This window comes from Nicotiana tomentosiformis, chromosome 6 (genome assembly GCF_000390325.3).
Source record: "Nicotiana tomentosiformis chromosome 6, ASM39032v3, whole genome shotgun sequence".
Taxonomy (NCBI): domain Eukaryota; kingdom Viridiplantae; phylum Streptophyta; class Magnoliopsida; order Solanales; family Solanaceae; genus Nicotiana; species Nicotiana tomentosiformis.
The window spans coordinates 109525102-109533428 of record NC_090817.1 but is presented as its reverse complement, the minus strand read 5'-3'; positions in this window follow the sequence as shown (position 1 = coordinate 109533428).

Here is an 8327-nt window from a genome sequence, read left to right as displayed (position 1 = left end):
CGAACTTAAGAGAGTCCAAATTATTCAAGTTAAGCATAAACATATCTCAGAACTGGCAGTTTTAGGTAAAATCAAATGCTAAAGAAGTTCAAATCACAAAATGAGTTCAATGCAAAAAAGGTTGCACATAGAGATGGTCTAGAAACACATTAGATCATGAAATTTCAGAGGTATGAATATGCAAATCATGAACACAGGAGAATAAAATTGCAAAAAGCTAAGGAACTTACCAACTATCACTTGACAAATAGACAAACAAGAAAGAACAAACTCCACAATACTCTGAACGTTAGCAAAGAGCAAGAGAACCCAGAATCTTAGTGCGTCACAGTTCCCAAAGGCTTCAAACGAACCCCGGGCAGTGCTCGCACCAAGAAAAGTTGAAAAATCAAATTCCGATGGCCTTGGCTTTCAGCCGGCCAAGAGCCAAAGTATAGAATAAGAGAATGAGAGAGTAATAGAGTGACAACCTTTAGTTTTTAGTGAATCTCGTGATTAAAAGTCTGTTTCAAAGGGGAATAGGGAGGGATTTATATAGTGTGGAAATCGAACAAGTAAACATGGAAAATAAATTATTCAAACACAAATAAGGAAAGAAGATCAATCAAGTTTTAAGTAGGAACAAGAAAAGTCACAAGCATAGCCTATTCCGAATCAAAATAGGTAAAGATCGGACAAACCCTAGTTTGACAAATAGTCAAAATTAGCCAAAAATCTCGGTGAATCAAACCCATACGACCTTGTTGAGAGTGTATACAGACGGATTTTCGTCTAAATTTTGTGGGTTGAGGGGGGTTGCACTTGATTCGAAGAGGTAATATTTCCAAAATCAGGCATGTACTAAGTAATACCACGAACGAATGAATGATAATGAGATTGTACAAATAAGGTAAGTAGATCGTGAAAGAATTTCATGATTTAGCCGGGTTTTAAGGGGATTTGGGAAAAGGTGTTTAGGGTTTGGTGTAGGAGTGAGGGAATGCAGAGGCGGCTGGGTTGTGGGAATGGGATTAGGGTTTAGGGTGAGGGGATATTAGGGAAGGTGGGGATTTATTATGGGCCGTTGATCATTTGAGATCAACGGCCAGGATCAAAGGGAAACGAGGCAGGTCTTTTAAGCGGGTACCGACCGGGTCAATTGGAAAGGGGTTGTCTGGTTTGGGCTTGGGGTTATTGGGCTAGGTTACTGGGCCAATTTTGATGCGAAAATTGGCTTAAAACTGGGCTATTATTTAACTACACAAAATTTATCAAAACATAATTTATAAAAATGCTTAATAAATAAATAAAAAATATTATTTATGCACTAAAATGATTGAAAATAATAATTTAGCATTATAAAAATATAAAAATGCTATTTTGACACAAATAATGTAGTAAAAGAGCACTTATGTTGGAACTTAGGCTATTACTATAAAAAGTTATATAAATAACTAAAAATACATATATAATTATATGAAATGATATAAAAATATTTTAAAACATGTGTGTGGTGTAAAAATAATAAATTAGGATGATTGAGCTATTGCAAATAATTTAAGGGAATAATTAGCAAATATTCAAGTAATTTTAATGCAAGAAAAGGCTCTGAAAATTATGGAAAATTATGAAAAATACTTGTATAAATCTTGTAAATTAAGTAATGATTCAAAAATTATATTTTGAAAGTATATATACTTATTTGAAAAATATGAGGGCAAACTTGGGTATTAACACCGAGCGCGGCTCCTAAGCCGATTCCCAAGAAATTTCGAATACCCGAAATTCCTAAATATAACGGAACGACCGACTCGAACGAGCATGTCACCTCTTACACATACGCTATCAAAGGGAATGATCTAGAGGATGATGAGATCAAATCGGTCTTGCTAAAGAAATTCGGAGAGACCCTGTCAAAGGGGGCTATGATATGGTACCACAATTTGGCACCTAATTCTATTGACTTGTTTGTTATGCTTGCAGATTCTTTTGTAAAGGCACACGCCGGAGCCATCAAGGTCGAAACCAGGAAATCGGACCTTTTCAAGGTAAGGCAGAAGGACAATGAAATGCTTAAAGAATCCGTGTCTCGATTTCAATACCAGTCGAAGTCGGTGAGCCGAGTATCAGATTCCGATATGCAATAAAGGAATCAAATGACGAGGCCATGAACACAAGCCTGGAGCTACTGGATGAAAGTTGTGAAACCGCCCTTGTTCGATTGGCCGCCCAAAAGCAACAGATCGAGAGGTATTACAATCGAAGGGGCAACCTTCGATACTTTAATGTCAGGGACTTAGTACTAAGGAAGGTCACACTAAGCACCAGAAATTCGAACGAAGGGAAATTGGGTCCGAACTGGGAAGAACCATACTAGATTCTCGAGGTCACAGGGAAAGGATCTTATAAGCTCGGAATGACAAACGGAGAACAACTACCGAAAAATCAGAACGTAACTCACCAAAAATGATATTATTACTAAGGTACGACCCCATTTCATTTCTTTTTATTTGTGGACTAACACTAACAGGTGGTCGACAAGGAGCGGCACGAGGTCTTTAGGTCTGAAAGCACGCGTTGCACTCTTTTTCCCCTGAGCCGTTTTTGTCCCAATTGGGTTTTTCGGTAAGGTTTTGAACGAGGCAACAGTGGATCGTGCTAACTTAGAATCAAAGGCCGATCACAAATCGGTGTTGAAGACATCACTAACAGTATCCGAGTTTCCTCTACAATCAACCTCGAATACTAGGGGGCATTACCCTTAGATATCGACTTTTGCGAGGAAATTACTTCATAATAGAAGGGTCTCGATGGGTAAGATTCATTGTAAGGGCCAAACGGTCAAAAGAACCGTGCCCACATAGGTTGCTCGAGCCCTGGCATAAAACATGTACGCATGTATAACTGTCTTTCACAAGAATAAAGAGAAGTACTTTCCTTATAATTATCTTATGTCTTAGAAAAATTTCCTCTTTACGATTTCATACTTTCAATATCTTAAGGAAACGAGCTCATGGGCCGATTATAACCAGAGTCTGAATGATCACTCCCTAACTCAGGGACTGCCGTCTGAAAAACAAACTCGAACAGATCGAACTATTAAAGATCGGGGGCATAAGACCTCTAAGGCAACCCCCGAATTTTAAAGTCCACAGCCATACCCACTTGGGGACTGTTATCTTAGGCAAGCCTGGATAACTCGGGAAAGCAAGCTCACTGGGCTACATCCAAATTAAAAGGCTACGGCCATATTAACACGGCTCATAGACGTCCGAGAGCCGTAACATAAAATGGGCCTTCGAAATTTTCATAACCGGTTTTAAAGGCTACCCTCGGCAAACTATAATCTGAGTTACTTACTTTGGGAGAAGGTTGCCGGTAACACCGAACCTCCAAGATGACTCAAAAATAAAAATAATGTAAAGGCAGGGTTTGTTCGAACTTACACAACCTAAGCTATTTTATGCTAAAGCATTCCGACCTTTGCGAATACAAGTAATAAACTAGAGGAAAAATTTGAAAGCCAAAAGGGAAAAGAAAGCCTTGTATATATTTACCCAATAACCTTTTTACAGAGGCCAGAATGGCTTAATTCAAAGAATGATTCCTCTCATGACATAGTCAGCTTCTGATGCTCCTAAACACCGGGCAAGCGGGCCTTGGAAATATTTTCTATATAATTGGCCTTTCCTGAAGTTATAACATGCAGCTTTGGTGCGTAACGCTCGTGACGTTTTGGGATCGTCGGGCAATTTTCTATGCTCAAGGTAGTTGATTATTTTGTTTCTCCAGTCCCAGACGAGACTAGCCGAATTCACTTCATAGTAACCATCTATATCAAGGACTGAACTCACCAGTTATACCACTGTTCCGTACTCCGATCCCTTTATCTCCGTCGACGAACCTAAGTTTTCTAATGCATCCACTTCTGCATTATCCTCTCTCGGGATATGAGTGATTGATCACTCACAGAATCATGCCAAAAGAGCTTGGACCTTTTTCACATATTGCTTCATGCATTTTTCGTTGGTGCAAAATCTCTCGTAAACCTGATTTACCACCAGATGTGAGTCACATTTGATTTCAATAACCTTGAAATCAAGTCTCGGGGCCAATTCGAGCCCTGCAATCAAAGGTTCATACTCTACTTCATTGTTAGTTAAAGGAATTGTTCTGATAGCTTGCCTTAAGTTTTCCCCCGAAGGCGTGATTAAAACTATTCTGAGCCCGATCCCTTTTACGTTCGAGGCTCTATCAGTAAATAAGGTCCAAACCCTTGATGTCGATTCCGACACCATGACTGCCTCGTTGGTTACCAAAGGTAGCAGTCCTGGACTAAAATCGGCCACGAAGTCAGCCAAGACTTGCGACTTAATTGTAGTCCTCGATTTATATTCTACTTAATTGCAGTCCTTGGTTTATATTATATGTTGAATTCACTCATTTCGATGGCCCATTTGGCTAATCTCGACGAGAGTTCAGGTTTATGAAGGATGTTATGCAAAGTGAAAGTAGTCACCAAAGCTATTGGTTGGCATTGAAAATAAGGCCTCAGCTTCCGAGCGGCGACTACGAGAGCTAAGGCCAATTTTTCCAAACGTGGGTAGCGAGTTTCTGCTCCCGTTAAAATTTTGTTAACGTAGTAAATAGGAAACTGCATACCTTCATCCTCCCAGACTAAAACTACACTTACTGCAACTTCTGAAATCGCGAGGTAAACTAGAAATATTTTGCCTTCTTTTGGTTTCGAGAGCAATGAAGGGCTTGATAAGTACTTCTTCAGGTCCCTCAAAGCCTTCTGGCACTCCGGCATCCATTTGAAATGGTTCTTTTTCTTTAGAAATGTAAATAAGCGATGACACTTTTCTGACAACCGGGAAATGAACCTGCTCAAAGCTGCTAACCTTCTTGTGAGTCTTTGGACTTCCTTCACGTTTGATAATTGATCTGGGCTATCATCTATGGCCTTGATTTCATCAAGGTTTACCTCAATTCCCTTTGTGAGACCAGAAACCCCAGGAACTTACGGGAGCTGACCCCGAATGCACACTTTTCGGGGTTAAGTTTCATGTTATGCTTCCTTAGGATATCAAATATTTCTTGCAAATTCTTAAGGTGGTCACCTGCATTCAAAGACTTAATGAGCATATCGTCTATATAAACTTCCATGGTTTTTCCTATTTTCTTTTCGAACATCTTATTTACGAGTCGTTGATAAGTGGCTCCGGCGTTTTTCAACTTAAAAGTCATTACATTCTAACAATATGTACCAAAATTTGTTATAAATGAAGTCTTTTCGTGATCTTCCGGGTTCATCTTAATTTGGTGGTACCCAGAATAAGCATCAAGGAAATTCATCAACTCATTTCCGACCGTGGCATTAATCATTTGATTGATATTTGGCAGTGGAAACGAATCTTTCGGGCACGCCTTATTAAGATCTTTATAGTCTACACACATACGAAATTTATTGTTCTTCTTAGGAAATACTACTACATTGGCAAGCCAGTCTGGATATCTTACCTCTCTGACCGAACCGATTTTAAGTAAGCGGGTTACCTCTTCTTTGATGAATTTATTCCTAGTCTCGGTAATGGGCGCACTGCTATTTCCGTCGGGATACCTGTCATATCCTCGTGCGACCATGCAAAACAATCAGCATTAATTTTAAGAAATTCAATAAAGCCATACCTGAGCTCGGGGTGCAGTCCTGTTCCCAAGTGAAATTTTCTTTCTAAAAATTCATCGAACAATGACACTTGCTCTAGTTCCTCTGCCGTGGATTTCTATGCGTCCGTTTCTTTTGGAACTTGGAAATATCTCGGCACCTGATATTGTTCTGATGATTCTGCCCTGGAATAACCTCTTCTAACTCGGGATTAGGCGCCGGTTCCTGTAATTTCTATGTCGTGCGCCCCTTCCCTTTGCTACTGGAAAATGATATTGCATTTATCTCCCTCCCTAACAGTTGGTCATCTCTTATCTGCTTGATTCCTTCAGGTGTCAGAAACTTCAGCAATTAGTGATACGTCGAAGGTACAACTTTCATCTCGTGTAAGAATGGCCTTCCTAATATGATGTTGTATCCCATATCACCATACACTACTTCGAATAGAGTTGTATTCATTACTCCTTCAATATTCGTGAGCAACAAGATCTCTCGCCGGGTCGTCACGCTCGCAAGGTTGAATCCAGTAAGGAGTTTTGTTGCTGGAATAATACTTCTTGTGAGTTTAACTTGTTCCAATAATCTCCATTGTATGATATTAGCCGAACTTCCTGGATCCACTAGAACACGCTTAATTTTAAAATCTAACACATTTAAAGAGATTACCATGTCGTTGTGTGGTAACATCAATCCGTCTGTGTCTTCCTCCGTGAAAGTGATATCATCCTCCTAGAGCCTTTCACTATGAGTTATCGATACTTTAGTCTTCTTTGCCACCAAAAAGGTGACCCTGTTACTCTCGTTCCCCCCAAAGATCATGTTGATCATTTGGCGTGAAGTTTCTTCTCCTACTTTCGAGGATTCCGTGTTGTCTCTATAGAGACCGTAATTGTTCTTAGCTCGATCACTCAAGAGTTCTCGGAGATGACCATTCTTCAATAGCGTTTCCACCTCCTCCCGAAGATGTCGGCAGTCCCATGTTCGGTGACCGTTCATCCCGTGGTATTTGCACCATAAATTGGGATCCCTCTGGCTGGAATCGGACCTCGTAGGTCTCGGAAATTATGCTTCTTTAATGTTCCTCATGGCTGACACCAGCTCCACTACACTGATGTTGAAGTTATATTCTGATCACCTGGGGTAAGAAAAACCTTGAGACCCCGATGTTTGTTTATCTTGAAGTGATCTATTGCTTCGACCATGATCGGTCCCTCCATCAACGGTGAACTTGTTTGCTGCTATGAAATTTCTGCCACGGCCTTCGGTACGCTCGTAGGGGAAAAATTGACCCCTCAAAATCCTCTTATCTGCGTCATAGTCATACTTTGATTTTTCTCTATTCTTCTTCCGTCCTTCGACCGACGATGTAGAACTGACCTGGTCATCTTCGATCCTTATCTTCGACTCATACCGGTTGTGAACATCTGCCCAGGTTGTTGCTTGAAACTCAAGCAGGCTCTCCTTCAGCTTTTGGAAAGCGTCTGAGCTTCTCGGATTCAATCCTTTGGTGAATGTTTCAACTGTCCATTCATCTGGGACGGCCGAGAGCAACATTCTTTCTTTCTGGAATCGTCTAACAAACCCTCGTAATAATTCTAATTCTCCTTGTATGATTCTGAATATGTTGTCCTTCTGGGATTGCACCTTTCTGGCTCCGGCATGAGCTTTAATGAAAGAATCCACGAGCATCTCAAAGGAATCTATGGAATGCTCTCGTAGTAACGAATACCACATTAGGGCTCCCCTCGTGAGAGTTTCGCCGAATTTCTTTAGCAACACAGATTCGATTTCGTGAGGAGCTAGATCATTTCCTTTCACCGCCATTGTGTAGGTGGTAATATGTTCCTGTGGGTCTGAAGTTCCATCATACTTTGGAACTTCAGGCATTTTGAAGTGCTTTGGGATTAGTACTGGTGCCGCACTTGGCTTGTATGATAATTGAACATACTTCTTCGAGTTCGGGCCTTTCAATACTAGTGGTGCACCCGGGATGTGATCCACGCGGGCATTTACTTCCCGCATGAACCGTAAAAGCTCATCTTTGAATAAATCGTTCTCGTTGTTAAGACCTGATCTGCTCCCCCAGTCCCATCGGAGCCAATTTTATCCCTGGGAGTGTTGTTGTCGACTCTCTGCATTTTTTGGTCTGCGGGGGCAATGGGAGGAATTGGATCGCGCCTGTTTGCATTATTTGAAGCACCGGATAGCGCCTGCTTCAATTCCGTTATAACCTGATCCTACCGCGTGAGATGGCCTAGGGTGATTGCTTGTTGCTCTTGCAGGATCCTCACAGCATCCGCTACTTACTCCTCATAAGCATCATCGGGAGTTGTCTCCTGAACCTATCGAGGGTATCACCTGTCATGCACCGATGTGGCGTCATTCCGCTCATTGCGGGTGTTACTGATCGAATCCTCGAAATGAGGTTGATCCCCTCAAATTTCAGGGTTGCGTGCATCATTAACAGTGTTATCTGCCATTTTTTGTGATTTTTTGTAAGACAAAGTAATCAAAACACGCTAGTAAAAAAGGCAAGGATCAATTTAATTGCACGGCTGTCTAGTCCCCACGGTGGGCGCTAAACAATTTACCCGTAAAATGGTATAGTTGAATTTTTATGTGGTTTCTAGACAAGTAAACTAATTTGATCCTGAAATAATATAATAATTGAAGACATACA